This window comes from Lithobates pipiens, unplaced genomic scaffold, assembly GCF_037356315.1.
Source record: "Lithobates pipiens isolate NorthernLeopardFrog02 unplaced genomic scaffold, aLitPip1_a1.2 Scaffold_3, whole genome shotgun sequence".
Lineage (NCBI taxonomy): Eukaryota > Metazoa > Chordata > Amphibia > Anura > Ranidae > Lithobates > Lithobates pipiens.
This window is the reverse complement of record NW_027507790.1, coordinates 279361177-279383322: the sequence shown is the minus strand read 5'-3', so window position 1 is coordinate 279383322 and position 22146 is coordinate 279361177. Positions and strand designations below refer to the sequence as shown.

Genomic DNA, 22146 nt, shown 5'->3' with positions numbered 1-22146 from the left:
TACATAGTTAGTCAGGTTGAAAAAAGACACAAGTCCATCTAGTTCAACCACAAAAAAAAAAAAAAAAATCTCATACAATCCCATATACCCACTTCTATACCCACAGTTCATCCAGAGGAAGGCAAAAAACCCTAGCAGAGCATGATCCAATTTGCTAAAGCAGGGGAAAAAATTCCTTCCTGATTTCCCGAGAGGCAATCCGATTTTCTCCAGATCAACTTTACTTATAAATGTCAGTACCCAGTTATATTATGTACACTTAGGAAATAATCCAGGCCTTTCTTAAAGCAATTTACTGAGCTGGCCAGAACCACCTCTGCAGGGAGTCTATTCCACATTTTCACAGCTCTTACTGTGAAGAAACATTTCCGTATTTGGAGATGAAATCTCTTTTCCTCTAGAAGTAAAGAGTGCCCCCTTGTCCTCTGTGTTGACTGTAAAGTGAATAACTCAACACCAAGTTCACTATATGGACCCCTTATATATTTGTACATGTTGATCATATCCCCCTTAATCTCCTCTTATCAAGAGAGAATAAATTCAGTTCCTTTAAACTTTCCTCATAGCTGAGCTCCTCCATGCCTTTTATCAGTTTGGTTGCCCTTCTCTGCACTTTCTCCAGTTCCCCAATATCTTTTTTCAGAACTGGTACCCAAAACTGAACTGCATAGTCCAGATGAGGTTTTTCTAATGATTTGAACAGGGGCAAAATTATATTTTTCTCTCTGGAGTCCATACCTCTCTTAATACAAGAAAGGACTTTACTCACTTTGGAAACCACAGCTTGGCATTGCATGCTATTATTGAGCTTATGATCTACCAAAACCCCCAGATCCTTCTCCACTATGAATCCCCCCAGTTGTACCCCCTCTAGAATGTATGATGCATGCATATTCTTAGCCCCCAAGTGCATAACTTTACATTTCTCAACATTAAACCTCATCTGCCACATAGTCGCCCAATCAGACAGAGCATTGAGGTTGGCTTGTAAATTGGAGACATCCTGTAAGGACGTTATTCCACTGCATAGCTCGGTGTCATCTGCAAAGACGGAAATGTTACTTTTGATCCCAGACCCAATATCATTTATACTTAAAAAGGGTACACTACTGATAACCTTAGACCATTCAGAGTAAGAATCATTAACCACACTCTCTGAATTCTGTCTTTTAGCCAGTTTTCTATCCATTTACAAACTGATATTTACAAACCTGTAGACTTTACCTTACATATGAGCCAACTGTATTGAACGCTTTAGTATACCATGTCCACAGCCCCCCTCTGTCCAAGTATACCATGTACACTGCCACCCCTCTGTCCAAGGTTTTACTTACCTCCTAATAAAAAGAAATCAGGTTTGTCTGACAACTTCTGTCTTTCATTAATCCATGCTGTCTGTTTCTTAAAATATTTATTTCCTGCAAGAACTTGTCTATGTGGTCTTTTATTAATCTCTCCAGTATCTTCCCAACTATAGAAGTTAAACTAGCAGGTCTATAGTTACTTGGTATAGACTTTGTTCCCTTTTTAAATATAGGCACCATATTGGCCCTGCGCCAATCCAGTGGTACTATTCCTGACATTAATGAGTCCCTAAAAATTTGATACAATGGCTTTGAAATGACAGAGCTCAATTCCTTTAGGATCCCTGGGTGGATGCCATCAGGTCCAGGTGCTTTATCCACCTTTATTCTGTCCAAATATTTCTGGACCATATCACTTTTGAGCCATTGTGGATTTGGGGCTGTGTCACTACCACCCCCATTATGGACATGAGCTCCCCCATGCTCCTTTGTATACACAGAGCTGAAGAAAGTATTTAATAAATTAGTCTTCTCTTTGTCCACAGTCACCCACTCCAGATTATTTTTTAAAGGGCCTACATGCTCAGACTTGACCTTTTTACTATTAGTATATTTGAAGAATTTTTGGGGGTTTGTCCTACTATCTTTTGGAATCTGTCTTTTGTTTTGAATTTTGTATCCTTGATTTCATTTTTACATATTCTGTAATATTCTTTGTGACATTTAAATTACACTAGTGTTCCTTCATTTTTATATTTTTAAAAGCTCTTTTTTTATAGTTTATAGCTTTTTTAACTTTGGCCGTGGCCGTTTTATTTTTAGCCTTTTAAACTTATTGCCCATGGGAATATACTTTACAGTAAGATCACAAACAGTCTTTTTGAAGAATTCCCATTTCTGTTCTGTGCCCATTGATGCCAATATTCTCTCCCAGTCTAAGTCCTGGAGAGCAGCCCTCATCCTTGTAAAATTTGCTCTCTTGAAATTAAGTGTTTTTATCTTTCCCGTATGTGATTTTTGCTTACAGCTAACATCAAATGAAATCATGTTTTAGTCACTGCTACCCAGGTGTTCCTTTACTTGAACATTAGTAATACGCTCTGCATGGTTTGAAATTAGCAGGTCGAACAGAGCATCCTTCCTAGTTGGGGCCTCAATAATCTGGGCCATAAAATTGTCCTGCAATAGGTTTATACATTTTTGCCCTTTAACTGTCCCAGCAGTGACATTACTCCAGTCATTTTCTGGGTAGTTAAAATCCCTGATTATTATCACTGTCCCAGCCCTTGCAGCTCTTTCCATCTGTGCAAGAAGCTGAGTCTCCACTTCCTCATTAACATTGGGTGGTCTATAACAAACTCCAATGATTAACTTTGAACTACGCACATCTGTATGCAGTTCCACCCATAATGCTTCAGACTCATCACACTCTCCATCCACCAGGTCCTCTTTCACACTCGCTTTGAGCTCATTTCTCACATACAGACACCTCCACCTTTCCTTTTTACTCTGTCTTTCCGAAAGAGTGCATAGGCAGGAATATTAATAGCCCAGTCAAGTGAGGAATGAAGCCAAGTTTCAGCAATACCGATTACATCATAGCTCTCCTGATGCACCAGAGCTTCCAACTCACCTATTTTGCTTGGCAGACTTCTAGCATCGGTGAACAAACATTTTAATACATTCATATATTTTGACCGGTCACATACTATCCTCTTGGGTGTTCCAAGATTGCCACTAGGACTTTCTACTATACTTACCTTGGGTTTATGTGCTTTGGTTACCCTACCACTAATGCCCCTAATATTACCCTCTGGAATATGTTCCACGCTGACTATCTCTATCTCTGGACCCTCCCCCATTGCCTAGTTTAAAAACCCCTCTAACGTTTTGGCCATCCTTATTCCCAGCTGATCTGCACCCTCCTCATTTAGGTGCAGTCCGTCCCTTCTATAGTACCAGTTATCAACTGAGATGTCATCCCAGTCCTCCAGGAACCCAAACCCTTCCTTACTACACCAGCTCTTCAGCCACTTGTTTGCTTTGCTAATCTCCCTCTGCCTTTCTGGAGTGACTCGATGTACCAGTAGTATTCCTGAGAATACTACCTTGGAGGTCCTTTTCCTCAATTTAGCTCCCAAGTTCCTAAAATCATTCTTTAGGACACTCCATCTGCCTCTGACTTTGTCATAGGTGCCAACGTGCGCCATGACAGCTGGGTCTTCCCCAGCCCCTCCCAGTAATCTGTCCACCAGATCCGTGATGTGCTGAACCCGAGTGCCCGGTAGACAACATACAGTTTGCCGCATCAGGTCTTTGTAACAGATTGGCCTCTCTGTCCTTTTAAAAATGGATATACTTTGGTAAATGTACACACCCCAAATGACAAGCAGATTGCTTTCCTAAAAAAAGTGCTAAAGAAAATATCTTCTTGCCAACAAGACTCCTTAATTATTGGTGGGGATTTCAATGCAGTAGGAGATCCTGCGATCGATTCATCTACATAAAGCTAAACGTAAACCCTATTCTCTGAACATATTTCTCCATAATGGCAATCTGTATGACATCTGGAGGTGCCACCACACCACCGAAAAAGATTATACGTTCTTCTCCCCGGTCAACCACACCTTTACACGCATAGATCTTTTTCAGACTGACCAATGGGGATGAGCCGAACACCCCCTGGTTCGGTTCGCACCAGAACTTTCGAACGGACCCCAAATTCGTACGAACGTTAGAACCCCATTGAAGTCTATGGGACTCGAATGTTACAAATTAAAAGTGCTAATATTAATGGCTAATATGCAAGATACTGTCCTAAAAAGGGTTTGGGAACCTGGCTCCTGCCCCAGGGGACATGGGTCAATGCCTAAAATGTTTTTAAAAATGGCTGTTTTGGTGGAAGCACTGATTTTAATGATGATTAAAGTGAAAAAAAAAGTGAAATATTCCTTTAAATATCGTGCCTGGGGGTCTCTATAGTATGCCTGTGAAGTGCCACGTGTTTCCCGTGTTTAGAACAGTCCCTGCACAAAATTACATTTAACGGAAATAACACCATTTAAAACTGCTTGCGGTTTTAATGTTATATCTGGTTCCTGCAATATGGTTGAAAATCATTGAGAAAAATGGCATGGGTAGCCATCCCTGCCCATTACCAGCCCCTTTGGGTCTTGTACGGATATTAAGGGGAAACCCGTACCCATATTAAAAAAAGGAAATACGTGTGGCCCCAAAGTCCTATATACTCAGAACAGCAGTATAAAGGCAGTGCAAACAAGACAGGGACTGTGTAGGTTTGTTGTGTTAAGTAGAATCTGTTTGTCATTTTCAACTGGTACATTTTTAAAGTGTAGCTCCAGTCAAAAAATCTATTTTTAAGCTTTTTGGAAAACATAGGGAAGGGTTATCACCCCTGTATAATTTGTTTTGCCGTCCGTCTTTTTTCATCTCACTTGCTGTTTTCTCCTTCCGTTTGCAAGTAGGAGATGTTTGTAAGTTGGATGTTTGAAAGTAGGGGCCTGCCCTATATGCTCTGCAGAAATGGCGGAACAAGGTGTTGGTTTGCCACAACATTGTAAGCCCTCAAAGTGACTCTTGGTGGGCGCTGGAGCGCCCTGCTGTGAACGATTACATCAAGAATTGTAATTACATGCCATTGTTGAACAGTGGTTCAGAAAATTGACCTTTGGTGGTTGTGGTGCGGTTGCCACAACACTATAAGTCCTCACAGTTACTCTGGGTGGGCACAGGAACGGGCCCTCCTGTAAAATATTATATCAAGAATTGTAATTACTTGCCCCTGTTAAACAGGGGCTGAAAATTTGGGCTGCTGGCACTGGCGCTGGTGCCACAACACTGCAATCTCTCCCATATACTCTAGTTGTAGTGCAGGAATGAGCTCTGCTGCAAAGCATTGCATCAAAAATTGTAATTAAACGCCCCTGTTAAACAGGGGCAGAAAAATTGGGCCTTAGGCACTGGTGATGGTGCCACGACACTGCAAACTCTCCCATATACTCTAGTTTTAGTGCAGGAATGAGCCCTGCTGCAAAACATTGCATCAAAAATTTTAATTAAACGCCCCTGTTAAACAGGGGCAGAAAAATTGGGCCTTAGGCACTGGTGCTGGTGCCACGACACTGCAACCTCTCCCATATACTCTAGTTTTAGTGCAGGAATGTGCCCTGCTGCAAAGCATTGCATCAAAAATTGTAATTAAACGCCCCTGTTAAACAGGGGCAGAAAAATTGGGCTGGTGGCATCACCCAGAACCAAAAATGTTCTTCCAACATATCAGCGGAGGAGGAAGAGGATAGACAATCAACATAACAGGACAGTCCCTCAGCATCAGCATAGGCAGTCTTGAAGGGATGTGATATTTCAAAAAAATATATTTGGTTACATCAGCTTCAGGTGCTTGGTAGCTGTGGGTGATCCAAGACTGATTCATTTTGATGAAGGTCAGTCGATCAACTGATTCGGTGGACAGGCGCACCCTGTGATCGGTAACAAAGCCACCAGCAGCACTGAAGGTGCGTTCTGAAAGAACGCTGGATGCAGGACAGGCCAGTAGCTCAATTGCATATTGTGCAAGCTCTGGCCAGTGATCCATCCTCAAGACCCAGTAAGCCAGAGGATTTTCGGTGGGAAAGGTGTCCAAGTCTGACCTTGCCCCTAGGTATTCCTGCACCATGTAAATCAGACGCTGGCGATGGTTGCTGGAACCGATCATACCTTGGGGCTGCGGACTAAAAAATTGTCTGAAAGCATCGGTCAGAAGGCCACCTTCTCCACCACTCCTTCTGACCGATGCCTCAGCACCACGTTGTCCAGGACCAGGAGTTTGTAACCTCCCAGTCTCTGGGAATGCGTTGCACAGACCTTTCTGCAAGGCCTCCCGGAGATGTCTCATCCTCTGCTCCCTGTGCGATGGCAAGATATGGTCGGCAACCTTACCCTTGTACCGTGGATCAAGGAGAGTGGCCAGCCAGTAATGGTCCCTCTCCTTGATCCGAAGAATACGAGGATCCTTCCGCAGGCTTTGCAGGATCAGGGAGGCCATGCAGCATAGGTTAGCTGAGACATTTGGTCCGGAGTCCTCTGGGTCACTAAGGACAACATGATCCGCAGCTACCTCCTCCCAGCCACGTAAAAGTCCACGGGTATCTTGGGACTGTAAATAATCCCTACAAGACTGCTGCTGCTGCTGCTGATGCTGAGTGCCAGCCTCCACCTCCATGCTGACACAATCATCCTCCTCCTCCTCCTCCCCATCCTCTTCCTGTGAGATGGGTGGCACAGCAGGAACACTGTCTGGATAAAGGGGGCCTTGAGAGGCAAGGAAGTCCTCCTCTTCCTGCCTCTGTTCTGCCTCAAGTGCCCTGTCTATTATTCCACGCAGCGTATGCTCCAACAGGTGGACAAGAGGTACAGTGTCACTGATGCATGCACTGTCACTCCTCACCATCCTTGTGGCCTCCTCAAATGGTGACAGGGCAGTGCATGCATCCCTGATCATGCCCCACTGGCGTGGTGAGAAAAAACCGAGCTCCCCTGACCCTCTCCTGGTGCCGTAGTCACACAGGTACTCATTGATGGCTCTCTGCTGTGTGTGCAGCCGCTGCAGCATGGCCAACGTTGAGTTCCACCTGGTGGGCATGTCACATATAAGGCGGTTCTTGGGCAGGTTCAACTCCTTTTGGAGCTCAGCCAGCCAAGCACAGGCATTAAATGATCAGCGGAAATGCACACCGACTTTCCTGGCCTGCTTCAGGACATCCTGTAAGCCTGGGTACCTGCCCAAGAACCGCTGCACCACCAGGTTAAGGACGTGAGCTACACAGGGCACATGGATCAGTTGTCCCTGTCGGAGGGCGGAGAGGAGGTTGGTGCCATTGTCGCAAACCACCATTCCTGGCTTAAGCTGGCGTGGCGTCAACCACCTCTCGGCCTGCCCCTGCAGAGCTGACAAAACATCCGCCCCAGTGTGGCTCCTGTCCCCCAAACAAACCAGCGCAAGCACGGCATGGCATTGTTTTGCCTGCGTACTTGCGTAGCCCCTGGAACGCCTACGGAGCACCGCTGGTTCTGAGGACAGAGCACTGGAAGAGGCCATGGAGGAAGAAGAAGAGGAGGGGGTGGAGGAGAGAGGTGTGACACAACCAATAGTAGCATTTTGGAGGCGTGGTGGCGGAACAACCTCCAACACTACTGCACCTTGTCCTGCATCCTTCCCAGCTGCCAGAAGAGTGACCCAATGGGCCGTGAAAGACAGCTAACGTCCCTGTCCATGCCTGCTGGACCATGAGTCAGCGGTAATATGCACCTTACCTTACTGCTGACCGCCCTGTCCAGCGAGGCAAGGTCATTGCCTTCCACATGCCGGTAGAGAGCTGAAATCGTCTTTGGTGAGAAAAAGTGGCGTTTGGGGACCTACCACTGAGGAATCGCACATTGTACAAACTCACGGAAGGGGGCCGAGTCTACCAACTGAAAAGGCAGCAGTTGAAGTGCTAGCAATTTAGCCAAGCTATCATTCAACCACTGGGCATGTGGATGGCTGGGAGTGAACTTCTTTCGACGGTCCAGCAGCTGGGGCAGGGACATTTGCCTGCTATAATCGGACGTGGGTGTACTGCTAGCAGAGTGCATGGAAGCACTTGGCTGTGACACACCTAATTCTACACTTTCATTCCTCTCAGAGCAGGTTTCAGAGAGGACTGAAGTCTAGTGGGGTTGGAGATCCCAGCTGATGAGGAGCAAGGAGAGGTCCGCTTTGCTCTTTGGTGTGGGTCTTTGAGGTACGCTTGCCAACGAGCTGCATGGCAGGTCAACATATGTCTGGTCAAGCATGTGGTGCCCAAGCGGCTGATGTTTTGGCCACGCGAGATACGCTTGAGACATATGTTGCAAATAGCAGCGGTGCGAACTGATGCACTCGTCTCAAAAAAGGCCCACACCAAAGAACTTTTAGAATAACACGCAGAGGCAGTGCCCTGCACAGGCGGAGCTCTGTGATGTGATTCAGTCGGTGTGCTGCCCCTAAGCTGGCCCCCGGAGGGCATCCTGCCTCATTGGACATGTGTCTCCTCCTCCTCCACCTCCTCCTCTCTCCTACCAGGCACCCACGTGGAGTCAGTGCCCTCATCATCGCCTCCCTTTTCATTGCTGGAGCAAACCTGGCAGTATGCTGCAGCTTGTGGAAAATGACTGCCAGATTGCTGTCCTTCTTGAGCATCTCCTATCTCTGCGCTCATGCTAATGCCTTCCTCTAGCTGAGTATCATCATCAGAGTCTACAAAACACTGGGCATCCTCCTGGAGCATGTACCCAACACTGTGCTCAAAGAGTTCAGGAGACTCCTCAGGAGGACGTGGCGGGTCTAGGGAAGGAGTCACTGATGATGACATTGAGAGGAGGGAAGACTAAGTGTTGGCAGCTGCTTTGCTAGTACCCGGAGCCTGGGTGAGAGAGGATGAGGAGGATGAAGAGGGCTTGGTCATCCACTCTACCAAGTCTTCGGCATGTTGCGGCTCAATATGTCCAGCTGCCGAAAAGAAGGACAAGCGTGTCCCATGGCCACGTGCTGATGATGACGGTGCGCCGCGTCCACGACCAGCACTGTTGTCCCTAGACACAGAGCCTGCTTCCCATCTTTAATCGGCTCGTGCCTGTCTGCCTCTCCTTGCTGGCCTTCCAGACATGGTAATGGCCTGAAGGGAGATGGGAAATCCAGCAATTGGGTAGTGTATATTGTGCTAGAGCCACACACAACATCCACTAACTCCTGCAGATGGCAGATGGCTCAATTAGAGAAGAGCTATGCAGGTGGATATAACGGTGTATACTGGGTTCAGGGCACGCAGACAGCACGCACAATCTCCTACAACTGACTGCAAGCTCTATTTAAAAAGAGCAAGATAGTTAGCTATATAGGTGGATATAGCGGTGTATACTGGGTTCAGAGCACGCAGACAGCACGCACAATCTCCTACAACTGACTGCAAGCTCTATTTAAAAAGAGAAAGATAGTTAGCTATATAGGTGGATATAGAGGTGTATACTGCGGTCAGGGCATGCAGACAACAACCACTACAGAAGAGCAAGAACGCAAAATCGGCCGATAACAATCGGTGTATACTGTGTTGAAGGTACACAGAACACCCACTAACTCCTACAGACGCCAACACACTACACAAGGCCGCCACGCTGGCGGCCTTATATAGTGTGGGGCGTGTACTACACAGCCTGAGCTATGATTGGCCACAGGCATCCTAACTGTGGCCAATCATGGCTCTCCTCACTGCCGGCGCTGTGATTGGCCAAGCATGCGGGGTCACAGTGCATGCTTGGCCAATCATGAGCCAGCAATTGTGGGCCGTGAGCTCCACACGAATTTGGCGCGAACGGCCCATAACGTTCGGAATTCACCGAACGGGCGAACAGCCGATGTTCGAGTCGAACGTACTGACCAATGGACCCTCCCACATAGATACATAGTTACATAGTCAGTAAGGTTGAATAAAGACACTAGTCCATCCAGTGAGTGTCTACAATTGTCCCTATCCCTGTACATTGCACAGTCACATCGGTCGCTACCCTCAAGGAGCCCACAATCCAAGGTCCCCATTCATATACTAGGGCCAATTTTGGACAGAAGCCAATTAACCTACCTGCATGTCTTTGGAGTGTGGGAGGAAACCGGAGTACCCAGAGGAAACCCACGCAGGCACAGGGAGAGCATGCAAACTCCAGGCAGGTAGTGTCGTGGTTGGGATTCAAACCAGCGACCCTTTTTACTGCTAGGCAAGAGTGCTAAACACTACACCACTGTGCCGCCCTAACCCTACACCACATGTTACCACTTCCACGATTGAGACCATATCCTGGTCAGATCATGCCCCCATAACGATTACTCTCTCTGACTCATCCAAATTTAAAACTCCCTCTGTGTGGATATTGAATTCTTACCTACTCTCAGTCCCAGAAAACCAGAAAGCTGTACATGAGGCACATGATACATTTTTCTCTACCAACGATACAGAATCCACTGATCGCATTGTCTTGCCTAATGCCCACAAGGCGTTTGTGAGAGGTAGGGATGAGCCTAACATCCCCCAGTTCAGTTTGCACCAGAACTTTCGAACGGACCAAAAATTTGTGCTAACTTTAGAACCCCATTGAAGTCTATGGGACTCGAACGTTTGAAATAAAAAGTGATAATTTTAATGGCTAATATGCAAGATATTGTCCTAAAAAGGGTTTGGGGACCTGGCTCCTGCCCCAGGGGACATGGGTCAATGCCTAAAATTATTTTAAAAATGGCCAATTTTTTCGGGAGCACTGATTTTTATGACGATTAAAGTGAAAAAAAGTGAAATATTCCTTTAAATATCGTGCCTGGGGGGTGTCTATACAGTGGTGTGAAAAAGTGTTTGCCCCCTTCCTCATTTCCTGTTCCTTTGCATGTTTGTCACACTTAAGTGTTTCGGAACATCAAACCAATTTAAACAATAGTCAAGGACAACACAAGTAAACACAAAATGCAATTTGTAAATGAAGGTGTTTATTATTAAAGGTGAAAAAAATCCAAACCATTATGGCCCTGTGTGAAAAAGTGATTGCCCCCCTTGTTAAAACATACTATAACTGTGGTTGTCCACACCTGAGTTCAATTTCTCTAGCCACACCCAGGCCTGATTATTGCCACACCTGTTCACAATCAAGGCATCACTTAAATAGGAGCTGCTTGACACAGTAAGGTCCACCAGAAGATCCTTAAAAGCTACACATCATGCCGAGACCCAAAGAAATTCAGGAACAATTGAGAAAGAAAGTAATTGAGATCTATCAGTCTGGAAAGGGTTATAAAGCCATTTCCAAAGCTTTGGGAATCCAGCGAACCACAGTGAGAGCCATTATCCACAAATGGCGAAGACATGGAACAGTGGTGAACCTTCCAAGGAGTGGCCGGCCGCCCAAAATTACCCCAAGAGCGCAGCGACGACTCATCCAAGAGGTCACAAAAGACCCCACAACAACGTCCAAGGAACTGAAGGCCTCACTTGCCTCAGTTAAGGTCAGCGTTCATGCCTCCACCATCAGGAAAAGACTGGGCAAAAATGGCCTGCATGGCAGAGTTCCAAGGAGAAAACCACTGCTGAACGAAAAGAACATCAAAGCTCGTCTCAATTTCTCCACAACACATCTTGATGATCCCCAAGACTTTTGGGACAACATTCTGTGGACCGATGAGACAAAAGTGGAACTCTTTGGAAGGTGTGTGTCCAAGTATATCTGGCGTAGAAGGAACACTGCATTTCAGAAAAAGAACATTATACCAACAGTAAAATATGGTGGTGGTAGTGTGATGGTCTGGGGCTGTTTTGCTGCTTCAGGACCTGGAAGACTTGCCGTGATAAAAGGAACTATGAATTCTGCTGTCTACCAAGAGATCCTGAAGGAGAATGTCCGACCATCTGTTCGTGTACTCAAGCTGAAACGAACTTGGGTTCTGCAGCAGGACAATGATCCTAAACACACCAGCAAGTCCACCACCGAATGGCTGAAGAAAAACAAAATGAAGACTTTGGAGTGGCCTAGCCAAAGTCCTGACCTGAATCCTATTGAGATGTTGTGGTATGACCTTAAAAAGGCCGTTCATGCTCGAAAACCCTTTAATGTAACTGAATTAGGACAATTCTGCAAAGATGAGTGGGCCAAAATTCCTCCAGGACGCTGTAAAAGCCTCATTGCACGTTATCGCAAACGCTTGGTTGCAGTTGTTGCTGCTAAGGGTGGCCCAACCAGTTATTAGGTTTAGGGGGCAATCACTTTTTCACACAGGGCCATGATGGTTTGGATTTTTTTTCACCTTTAATAATAAACACCTTCATTTACAAATTGCATTTTGTGTTTACTTGTGTTGTCCTTGACTATTGTTTAAATTGGTTTGATGTTCCGAAACACTTAAGTGTGACAAACATGCAAAGGAACAGGAAATGAGGAAGGGGGCAAACACTTTTTCACACCACTGTAGCATGCCTGTGAAGTGCCACGTGTTTCCCGTGTTTAGAATAGTCCCTGCACAAAATGACATTTACAGGAAAAAAGTAATTTAATACTGCTTGCGGTTTTAATGTAGTATCTGGTTCCAGCAATATGGATGAAAATCATCGAGAAAAATGGCATGGGTAGCCCCCTTGCCCATTACCAGCCCCTTTGGGTCTTGTACGGATATTAAGGGGAACCCTGTACCCAAATTAAAAAAAGGAAAGGTGTGGGGCCCCCAGGCCCTATATACTCAGAACAGAAGTATACAGGCGGTGCAAACAAGACAGGGACTGTGTAGGTTGGTTGGGTTAAGTAGAATCTGTTTGTAGTTTTGAACTGGTACATTTTTAAAGTGTAGCTCCAGTCAAAAAATCTATTTTTAAGCTTTTTGGAAAACATAGGGAAGGGTTATCACCCCTGTATAATTTTTTTTTGAAATCCGTCTTTTTTCATCTCACTTCCTGTTGTTGTTGTGATATGGCTGAACCAGAGTGACTTCCTGTTGTCTCCTTCCGTTTGCAAGTAGGAGACGTTTGTAAGTTGGATGTTTGAAAGTAGGGACTTGCCCTATATGCTCTGCAGAAATGGTGAAACAAGGTGTTGCCACAACATTGTAAGCCCTCAAAGTGACTCTTGCTGGGCGCTGGAGCACCCTGCTGTGAACGATTATATCAAGAATTGTAATTACATGCCATTGTTGAACAGTGGTAGAAAAATTGGGCCTTTGGTGGTTGTGGTGCTGGTGCTGGTGCCACAACACTATAAGTCCTCACAGTTACTCTGGGTGGACACAGGAACGGGCCCTGCTGTGAAATATTATATCAAAAATTGTAATTACATGCCCCTGTTAAACAGGGGCTGAAAAATTGGACCTTAGGCACTGCTTGCTGGTTCCATGACACTGCAAACTCTCCCATATACTCTAGTTGTAGTGCAGGAATGAGCCCTGCTGCAAAGCATTGCATCAAAAATTGTTAAACAGGGGCTGAAAAATTGGGCTGTTGGCATCACCCAGAACCAAAAATGTTTTTCCAAGATATCACCGGAGGAGGATAGACAGTCAACATAACAGGACAGTCACTCAGCATCAGCATAGGCAGTCTTGAAGGGATGTGATATTTCCAAAAAAAATTTGGTTACATCAGCTTCAGGTGCTTGGTAGCTGTGGGTGATCCAAGACAGATTCATGTTTATGAAGGTCAGTCGATCAAACGAGTCGGTGGACAGGCGCACCCTGTGATCGGTAACAAAGCCACCAGCAGCACTGAAGGTGCGTTCCAAAAGAACGCTGGATGCAGGATAGGCCAGTAGCTCAATTGCATACTGTGCAAGCTCTGGCCAGTGGTCCATCCTCAAGACCCAGTAAGCCAGAGGATTTTCGGTGGGAAAGGTGTCCAAGTCTGACCTTGCCCCTAGGTATTCCTGCACCATGTAAATCAGACGCTGGCGATGGTTGCTGGAACCGATCATACCTTGGGGCTGCGGACTAAAAAATTGTCTGAACGCATCGGTCAGACAGCCACCTTCTCCACCACTCCTTCTGACCGATGCCTCAGCAACATGTCGTCCAGGACCAGGAGTTTGTAACCTCCCAGTCTCTGGGAACGCGTTGCACAGACCTTTCTGCAAGGCCTCCCAGAGATGTCTCATCCTCTGCTCCCTCTGCGATGGCAAGATAAGGTCGGCAACCTTACCCTTGTACTGCGGATCAAGGAGAGTGGCCAGCCAGTAATGGTCCCTCTCCTTGATCCGAAGAATACGAGGATCCTTCCACAGGCTTTGCAGGATCAGGGAGGCCATGCAACGTAGGTTAGCTGAGGCATTCGGTCCAGAATCCTCTGGGTCACTAAGGACAACATGATCCGCAGCTACCTCCTCCCAGCCACGTACAAGTCCATGGGTTTCTTGGGACTGTAAATCATCCCTACAAGACTGCTGCTGCTACTAATGCTGAGTGCCAGCCTCCACCTCCATGCTGACACAATCCTCCTCCTCCTCCTCATCCTCTTCCTGTGTGATGAGTGGCAAAGCAGGAACACTGTCTGGATAAAGGGGGCCTTTAATACAACCCTTCTGGCAGGAACTCCATTCCATTATCGCATAGGTCACTACTTACACCTTAAACTATAACCCCGCACAATATCTCCTCCACCTTACGACTCTAGCTAAACGGACTTACCACAAATCATTAGCCATGCATATGGTTAACGCAGCCAGGCTGTGTATTCCCACACACTGGCGATCTACTGATGTTCCCTCCATTCGGGAATGGCTGACCAGAGTTGCTAGAATAGAGGAGATGGAAGAGCTGATATATACCACGCAAGAACGGCTACAGAAATTCTCGACTATTTGGGTTTGCTGGAAACATTTTCAAACCATGGACAAATATAAGACATTCTTTCCCCCACTACGTAGGAATACTTGACTTATAAAACAAGGAGGCGTGATGTCAGCGGGGGGGGACACCCACCTCCTCTCCTTTTCTCTCCCTTATACCTCTATTCTCTATATCCTTTCACCCCCCACCCCTCTATCTTCTACCCCCTCTCATCTACCCCATCAAATGTTGAATCCTCCCATAGAACGCTTACTCAACCGTTAATCTTGTAGAGCTGCAACAAGGCAGCTGTTTGCTTTCAAACTTGGTCACGGGTGTCAGGAATAACACCACCCTAAGAACCCTAGTTGGACCGGATGATATTAGTCTCACGGGTTAGGCACTCAGGCCCAGCACTACCTGTCACGACTTGAGTACGTCTCTTCTAAATATGATCATATTTGTTATACGTTTGTTGACAAGATATGCCTCTGTATAGCACTGTTCTACTAGCCGCGACCAACGCAGCAGTGATATAGTGCTTTCCTTACTGCGATTTGAAATGGCCGTGGCAGCACTTTTTGTTCATGATGTTTACCTATCTCGCATGTTTGTATGCTTTGAATCTCTCAATAAAATCTTTTATCGAAAAAAAAAAAAAAGAAAGACAGCTAATGTCCCTGTCCATGCCCGCCGGACCATGAGTCAGCAGTAATATGCACCTTACCGCTGACCGCCCTGTCCAGCGAGGCAAGGACATTGCCTTCCACATGCCGGTAGAGAGCCAGAAGGGGGCTGAGTCTACCAACTGAAAAGGTAGCAATTGAAGTGCCAAGCTAGTATTCAACCGCTGGGCATGTGGATGGCTGGAAGTGAACTTCTTTCTACGGTCCAGCAGCTGGGGCAGGGAATTGTGCCTGCTCCAATCGGACGTGGGTGAGCAGAGTGCCCGCAAGCACTTGGCTGTGACACACCTAATTCTACACCTTCATTCCTCTCAGCGCAGGTTTCAGAGAGGACTGAAGGTCTAGTGGGGTTGGAGATCCCAGTTGATGAGGAGCAAGGAGAGGTCTGCTTTGTTCTTTGGTGTGGGTCTTTGAGGTACGCTTGCCAACGAGCTGCATGGCAGGTCAACATATGTCTGGTCAAGCATGTGGTGCCCAAGCGGCTGATGTTTTGGCCACACGACATATGCTTGAGACATGTGTTGCAAATAGCAGCGGTGCGATCTGATGCACTCATCTCAAAAAAGGCCCACACCAAAGAACTTTTAGAATAATGCGCAGAGGCAGCGCCCTGCACAGACGGAGCTCTGTGGTTTGATTCAGTCGGTGTGCTGCCCCTAAGCTGGCCCCCGGAGGGCAATCCTGCCTCGTTGGACATGTGTCTCCTCCTCTTCCTCCTCCTGTCTCCTACCAGGCACCCACGTGGAGTCAGTGCCCTCATCATCCCCTACCTCTTCATCACTGGAGCAAACCTGGCAGTATGCTGCAGCTTGTGGAACATGACTGCCAGATTGCTGTCCTTCTTGAGCATTCCCTCTCTCTGCGCTCACGCTACTGCCTTCCTCTAGCTGAGTACCATCATCAGAGCCTACAAAACACTGGACATCCTCCTGGAGCACGTACCCAACACTGTGCTCAAAGAGTTCAGGGGACCCCTCAGGAGGACGTGGTGGGTCTAGGGAATGGGTCACTTATGATGACATAGAGACGAGGGAAGAGGATGCGTTGGCAGCTGCTTTGCTAGTACCCTGAGCCTGGGGGAGAGAGGATGTGGAGGATGAAGAGGGCTTGGTCATCCACTCTACCAAGTCTTCGGCATGATGCGGCTCAACGCGTCCAGCTGCCGAAAATAAGGACAAGCGTGTCCCATGGCCATGTACTCCTTTAGCTGGATACCATCAGCTGAGCCTTCAGAACACTGGGCATCCTACTGGAGAATGTACCCAACACTGTGGTTAAACACTTCGGGGTTCTCCTCATGAGGACATGGTGGGTCTAGGGAAGGAGTGACTGATGCCATTGAGACGAGGGAAGAGGCTGCGTTGGCAGCTGCTTTGCCAGTACCCTGAGCCTGGGTGAGAGAGGATGAGGAGGATGAGGACAGTTTGGTCATCCACTCTACAAGTCTTCAGTATGTTGTAACTCAACACGTCCAGCTGCCGAAAATAAGAACAAGCATGTCCCATGGCCATGTACTGATGGCAATGCACCGTGTCCATGACCAGGACTATTCTCTCTAGACACAGAGCCTGCTTGCCCTCTTTTATCGGCTCATGCCTATCTGCCTCTCCTTGTTGGCCTTCCAGACATGGTAATGGCCTGAAGGGAGATGGGAAAACCAGCAATTGGGTAGTGTATATTGTGCTGGAGGCTCACAACACCCACTAACTCCTGCAGGTGCCTTTATTATAGAACAACAGGAATTAAAGAGTAGATGCCGGTGTATACTGTGCTGGAGGCACACAACACCAAGTAACTCCTGCAGATGACTCAATTAGAGAAGAGCAAAATAGGTGGATAAAGGTGTATACTGCGCTCAGGTCACACAGACAACATCCAGAAACTCCTGCAGATGGCTGATAGCTCAATTAACGAAGAGTAATAATGCTAAATAGGTGGATAAAGGTGTATACTGCACTCAGGTTACACAGACAACACCCAGAAACTCATGCAGATGGCTGATAACTCAATTACAGAAGAGCAATATAGCTATATAGGTGGATAAAGGTGTATACTGCACTCAGGGCACACAGACAACATCCAGAAACTCCTGCAGATGTCTGATAACTCAATTTCAGAAGAGCAATAACGCTAAATAGGTGGATAAAGGTGTATACTGCATTCAGGTCACACAGTCAACACCCAGAAACTCCTGCAGATGGCTGATAGCTCAATTACAGAAGAGCAATATAGCTATATAGGTGGATAAAAGTGTATACTGAACTCAGGGCACACAGACAACACCCAGAAACTCTTGCAGATATCTGAAAGCTCAATTACAGAAGAGCAATAAGGCTAAATAGGTGGATGAAGGTGTATACTGCACTCAGTTCACACAGACAATACCCAGAAACTCCTGCAGATGGCTGATAGCTCAATTACAGAAGAGCAATATAGCTATATAGGTGGATAAAAGTGTATACTGAACTCAGGTCACACAGACAACACCCAGAAACTCCTGCAGATGGCTGACAGCTCAATTACAGAAGAGCAATATAGCTATAAAGTTGGATAAAGGTGCATACTGCACTCAGATCACAGAGACAACACCCAGAAACTCCTGCAGATGGCTGATAGCTCAATTAAAGAAGAGCAATATAGCTATATAGGTGGATAAAGGTGTATACTGCACTCAGGTCACACAGATAACACCCAGAAACTCCTGCAGATGGCTGACAGCTCAATTACAGAAGAGCAATATAGGTGGATAAATGTGTATACTGCACTCGGGTCACACAGATAACACCCAGAAACTCCTGCAGATGGCTGATCCATCAATTACAGATAAGCAATATAGCTATATAGGTTTTTTGCCATGACATTACACTTACTATGGTGACAGTGTGTAAAAAAATATTAATTTTTTTTAACATGTCACCATAGCAGTGCAGTGTCACCATACTGATGCTGTACTGCTGTTGGGGGGTGATAGGGATTTTTTTTAAACATTATGATTGCTTATACAATCATGTACACCTAACTGTGTTTGGTATCATTCACAATTCCATTGTTTACTACTGTGATATCTGATTGGCTGCAGCTATCACATAGTACATTGTTGCTGTGATTTGCCTTGAACCATGTACTTGTTGTGACCAATCATGATTGACAGGCATTGTTTACTGCTGCTGACTGTGATTGCTAGGAACGCTAAAACTGAGGGGTCATGTGGGTCCATCCTCCCAGAATGACATTTGTCTCTCCGGGATCTATATATATATACAGTGGGCTGGCAGGAAAAGTTAAGTTAATAGTTTGGCACCTAAAAATGGTAAATGAAGAGCAGGAGATACACATTCTGCTCTGGAAAGCCAGATCATTGCTGGTATTGTGAAGGACCTGGAGCAACCAGAGGGACACAATGATTCAATACACATAACTTTCTACTGCCAATGGTGTTTTAAAGAGACATTTGTTAAACAGGACCTGAGCCTACTTGCTATACTTTGTACCCCAAAAATCTGTTTTCATTTTTTTTGCCACAAACCACATTCTTATAAAGACACATAAACCTCAGCACATAGTTACATAGTTAGATATTTGATAAGGTTCAATGAAGATACCAGTCTATCCAGTTCAACCTCTGTGTGTGTTTATGTCACTACCATATCCCTGTATATTGCATTCACTAAAATCTCCATCTCAAAGTTTTATCAACACTCTCTGACACCACCAACTATAGAAGGGAGTTCCACATCCTTATCAATCTAACAGTAAAGAGCCCTTACAGAGTTGAAGGTTAAACCACTTCTCATTTAACTTCTTTGAGTGGTTGCATATCTTCTTAAGAAACCTGAGACTGAATAGTTTACTCTCTATGTTAGAAACACCATTTAAACATCAGCATATTGTGATCATATCTACTCATAAATGCTTCTCCAGGGAGAATAGGTTTAATATTTGTAGTCATTCTTCTTAACTGAGGTCCTCCAGCCCCTTATTAGCTTTGTCCCCCTTCTCTGGACTCTCTACAGTTCCAGCACATCCTTCCTGAGGACTAGTGACCGGAACTAGACGGCCTACTCCAGATGTGGCTAAACTAGAGTTTTGTAAAGTGGTAGAATTGAAGTCTTATCTCTTGAGTAGATACTCTTTTTAATGTATGCTCATAGTCTGTTGCCCTTGATTGCTGCACCTTGGCATTGCATGCTATTGCTGAGCCTGTGGTCTACAAGAATCTCCAGATCCGTTTCCATTCTCAATTCCTCCTGGGGTTCTATCACTAATGAGTTACTTGTGTTCATATTTTTAGCACCCAAGTGTATTACTTTATATTTTTCAAAAATAAACCTCAAGCACAAAAATGTAAAAACTTGCAACTATACCTTTGCTTTTTAGAAGATAATATGTTTTCTCCTTATTTTTAAAGGGTCTTAAGAGCCACATAAGTCCCCCACCCACAGACTCCCACAACTACTGGGCCAGGTTTGTGGGCAGGTGGTCCCCCTGAGAAGGTACCCCCATGTTTAGGGCACGTGGCCTGGCATGGTTCAGAATGAGGTAGACAACTACCCACCCCCACTCATCCTAGCCACCCAGGGGGCATGGTTTTATAAGGGTCCGGTGTATAATTTTGCAGGGATCTCATTCTTTTTTTGTAGGGTTCCACTTAAGATGTATACCGGGAATAAAAGGCCTGGTATACATTTTGGGGGAACTCTAATGCCCTGTACACACAATAGGATTTTCCGCCAACAAATGTTGGATGTGAGCTTGTTGTTCAGAAAATCCGACCATGTGGATGCTCCATAGAACATTTGTTGTTGGAATTTCCACCAACAAATGTTTGAGAGCAGGTTCTCAAATTTTCCGACAACAAAACTTGTTGTCGGACATTCTGAGCGTGTGTACACAATTCCGATGCACAAAAGTCTGCGCATGCTCGGGATCAAGCAGAAGAGCCACACTGGCTGTACCTCACCGTGTTCTTGAAGTTCAGAATTTCCAACAACATTTGTGTGACCGTGTGTATGCAAGACAAGTTTGAGCCAACATCCTTCGGAAAAAATACACGGCTTTGTTGTCAGAAAATCCTATCATGTGTTCAGGGCCTTTTTATTTATTTATTTACTTCCCTGCTGTATGTTACCATTCACCTGTCAGTCAGGAATCCCTGGAATCCCTGGCTGGCAGCTGAAAGTGCTGGGAGGGAATGAGTCACTGGTTGTTAGGATGCCAACAGGTACCAGTTCCCTAACAACCAGGAGGAAGCTGTCACATTTAGCAGTAGTAATAAAAGGGATCTGCTCCTTTTGGGACCAGCACCTGTAGCAGAGGTAGAAGCTGATAGGACTTTACAGTTTACAGCTTGGAGCGGTGCTTCCAGAACTACATGTCCTTGGGTTTTGTTTGAGCGTTGTTTGGATAACAAATTTAAAATGCTAATTTTCTAGGCTAGGAGGTGTAAGAATAACATGCAGGATGGGCACTGCCCTGGGAACATGTACCAATACAAAAGTATTTGTAAAAATTCCATTTGACCCGAAGCAGTGATTTGTTAAAATGCTTAAAGCGAAGCAGTAAAAAAGCAAAATTACTTTAAATAACATGCGGGGGGGGGGGGGTATCCTCATATTGCCTTTACAGGGGTGCATCTTCATCATGTTCAGAAAGTGCTGACAGTTTTTTGTTTGTTTTTTGACACAGGGGCCAGCGATGTCGCCTATATCCCCTGTAGTACGGAGCATCCATCTTCTTCCTGGTATCACTGCTCCAGCCACTCACAGCGCCGGAGCAGTGTTGACGTCACTTCCGCACATGCACACGGGAGCAGCCACTAACAGCATATCGCTGTTAGCAGCGGCATGCTTCTAACGGTTATAGTGCACCTGTGCGCCGCTGTCTACGGAGCATGCGCCGTAGACAGCGGTGCCTATCTTTTAGTAAATATCTCCTAAACTGTGTAGGTTTAGGAGATATTTCTTGGACCTACAGGCAAGCCTTAATCTAGGCTTACCTGTAGGTCAAAGTGGTTTGTAAGGGTTTACAACCACTTTAAAGAGTAACTCCGCTTTTGTTGAGACAAAACCCTCCTCTCTGGGTGATCTATGTACATTGCATGGATTGCAGGAGGTGAAGTTGCAATGAGATGGCCCAGGTTCTGGAACCAAGCTGGAACGCACACGACCGATGTAACATCAGGTGAAGGCAGTGAGCAGTAATGCGTTTCAGATCATACATGGCTCTTTAGTCAGACCTGCATCCATACTTGCCTGGCAGGCTTATGAGAGTAAGGATGAAGGTGAAGGTGGAGAGGAGAGGGGAGGGGTTGGTGTCTGCTGATAGGCTGAGGGAAAGGGGTGGAGTGTAGACCTGTGGATTGGATGGATCTGGAGCCAGGGTTATGTACCTGAGACTCGATCGGGATGTAATCTGTCAAGGGCATATACATATAGATCACATTGTGGGATTGAGGGAGATTGGTGATGCAAGTCTGCAGCTCCTGGGGCATTGGAAGGTGGTGAAGAATATATATGAGCCGGTGTTCATGGAATATAGTATTAATATTAAAGTGCAGCACGCTGAACATGAGAGGGTTATGTTTAAATTGATGGATGTTGGTTTTATAAAGGGCCAGAGTCATGTGACTGGACATGTGACATATTAAGCACATTATATTTAGTGTGCGTCTGGTCTTAATGGTCCCGGAAGGGACAGACAGGGTTAGAGCAGAATTAGCACAATGTAACAGCATAATGAGATGGAGGCGTGCGTATATGTATATATACAGTATATGAGTACC

General features: G+C 45.8%; 1 protein-coding gene across 1 annotated transcript in view; it reads left to right on the top strand.

The window, feature by feature from the left end:
- Nucleotides 1-22146, top strand: part of LOC143941280 (vomeronasal type-2 receptor 26-like) — a 41936-nt gene that overhangs the window by 5722 nt on the left and 14068 nt on the right. The window lies entirely within an intron of this gene.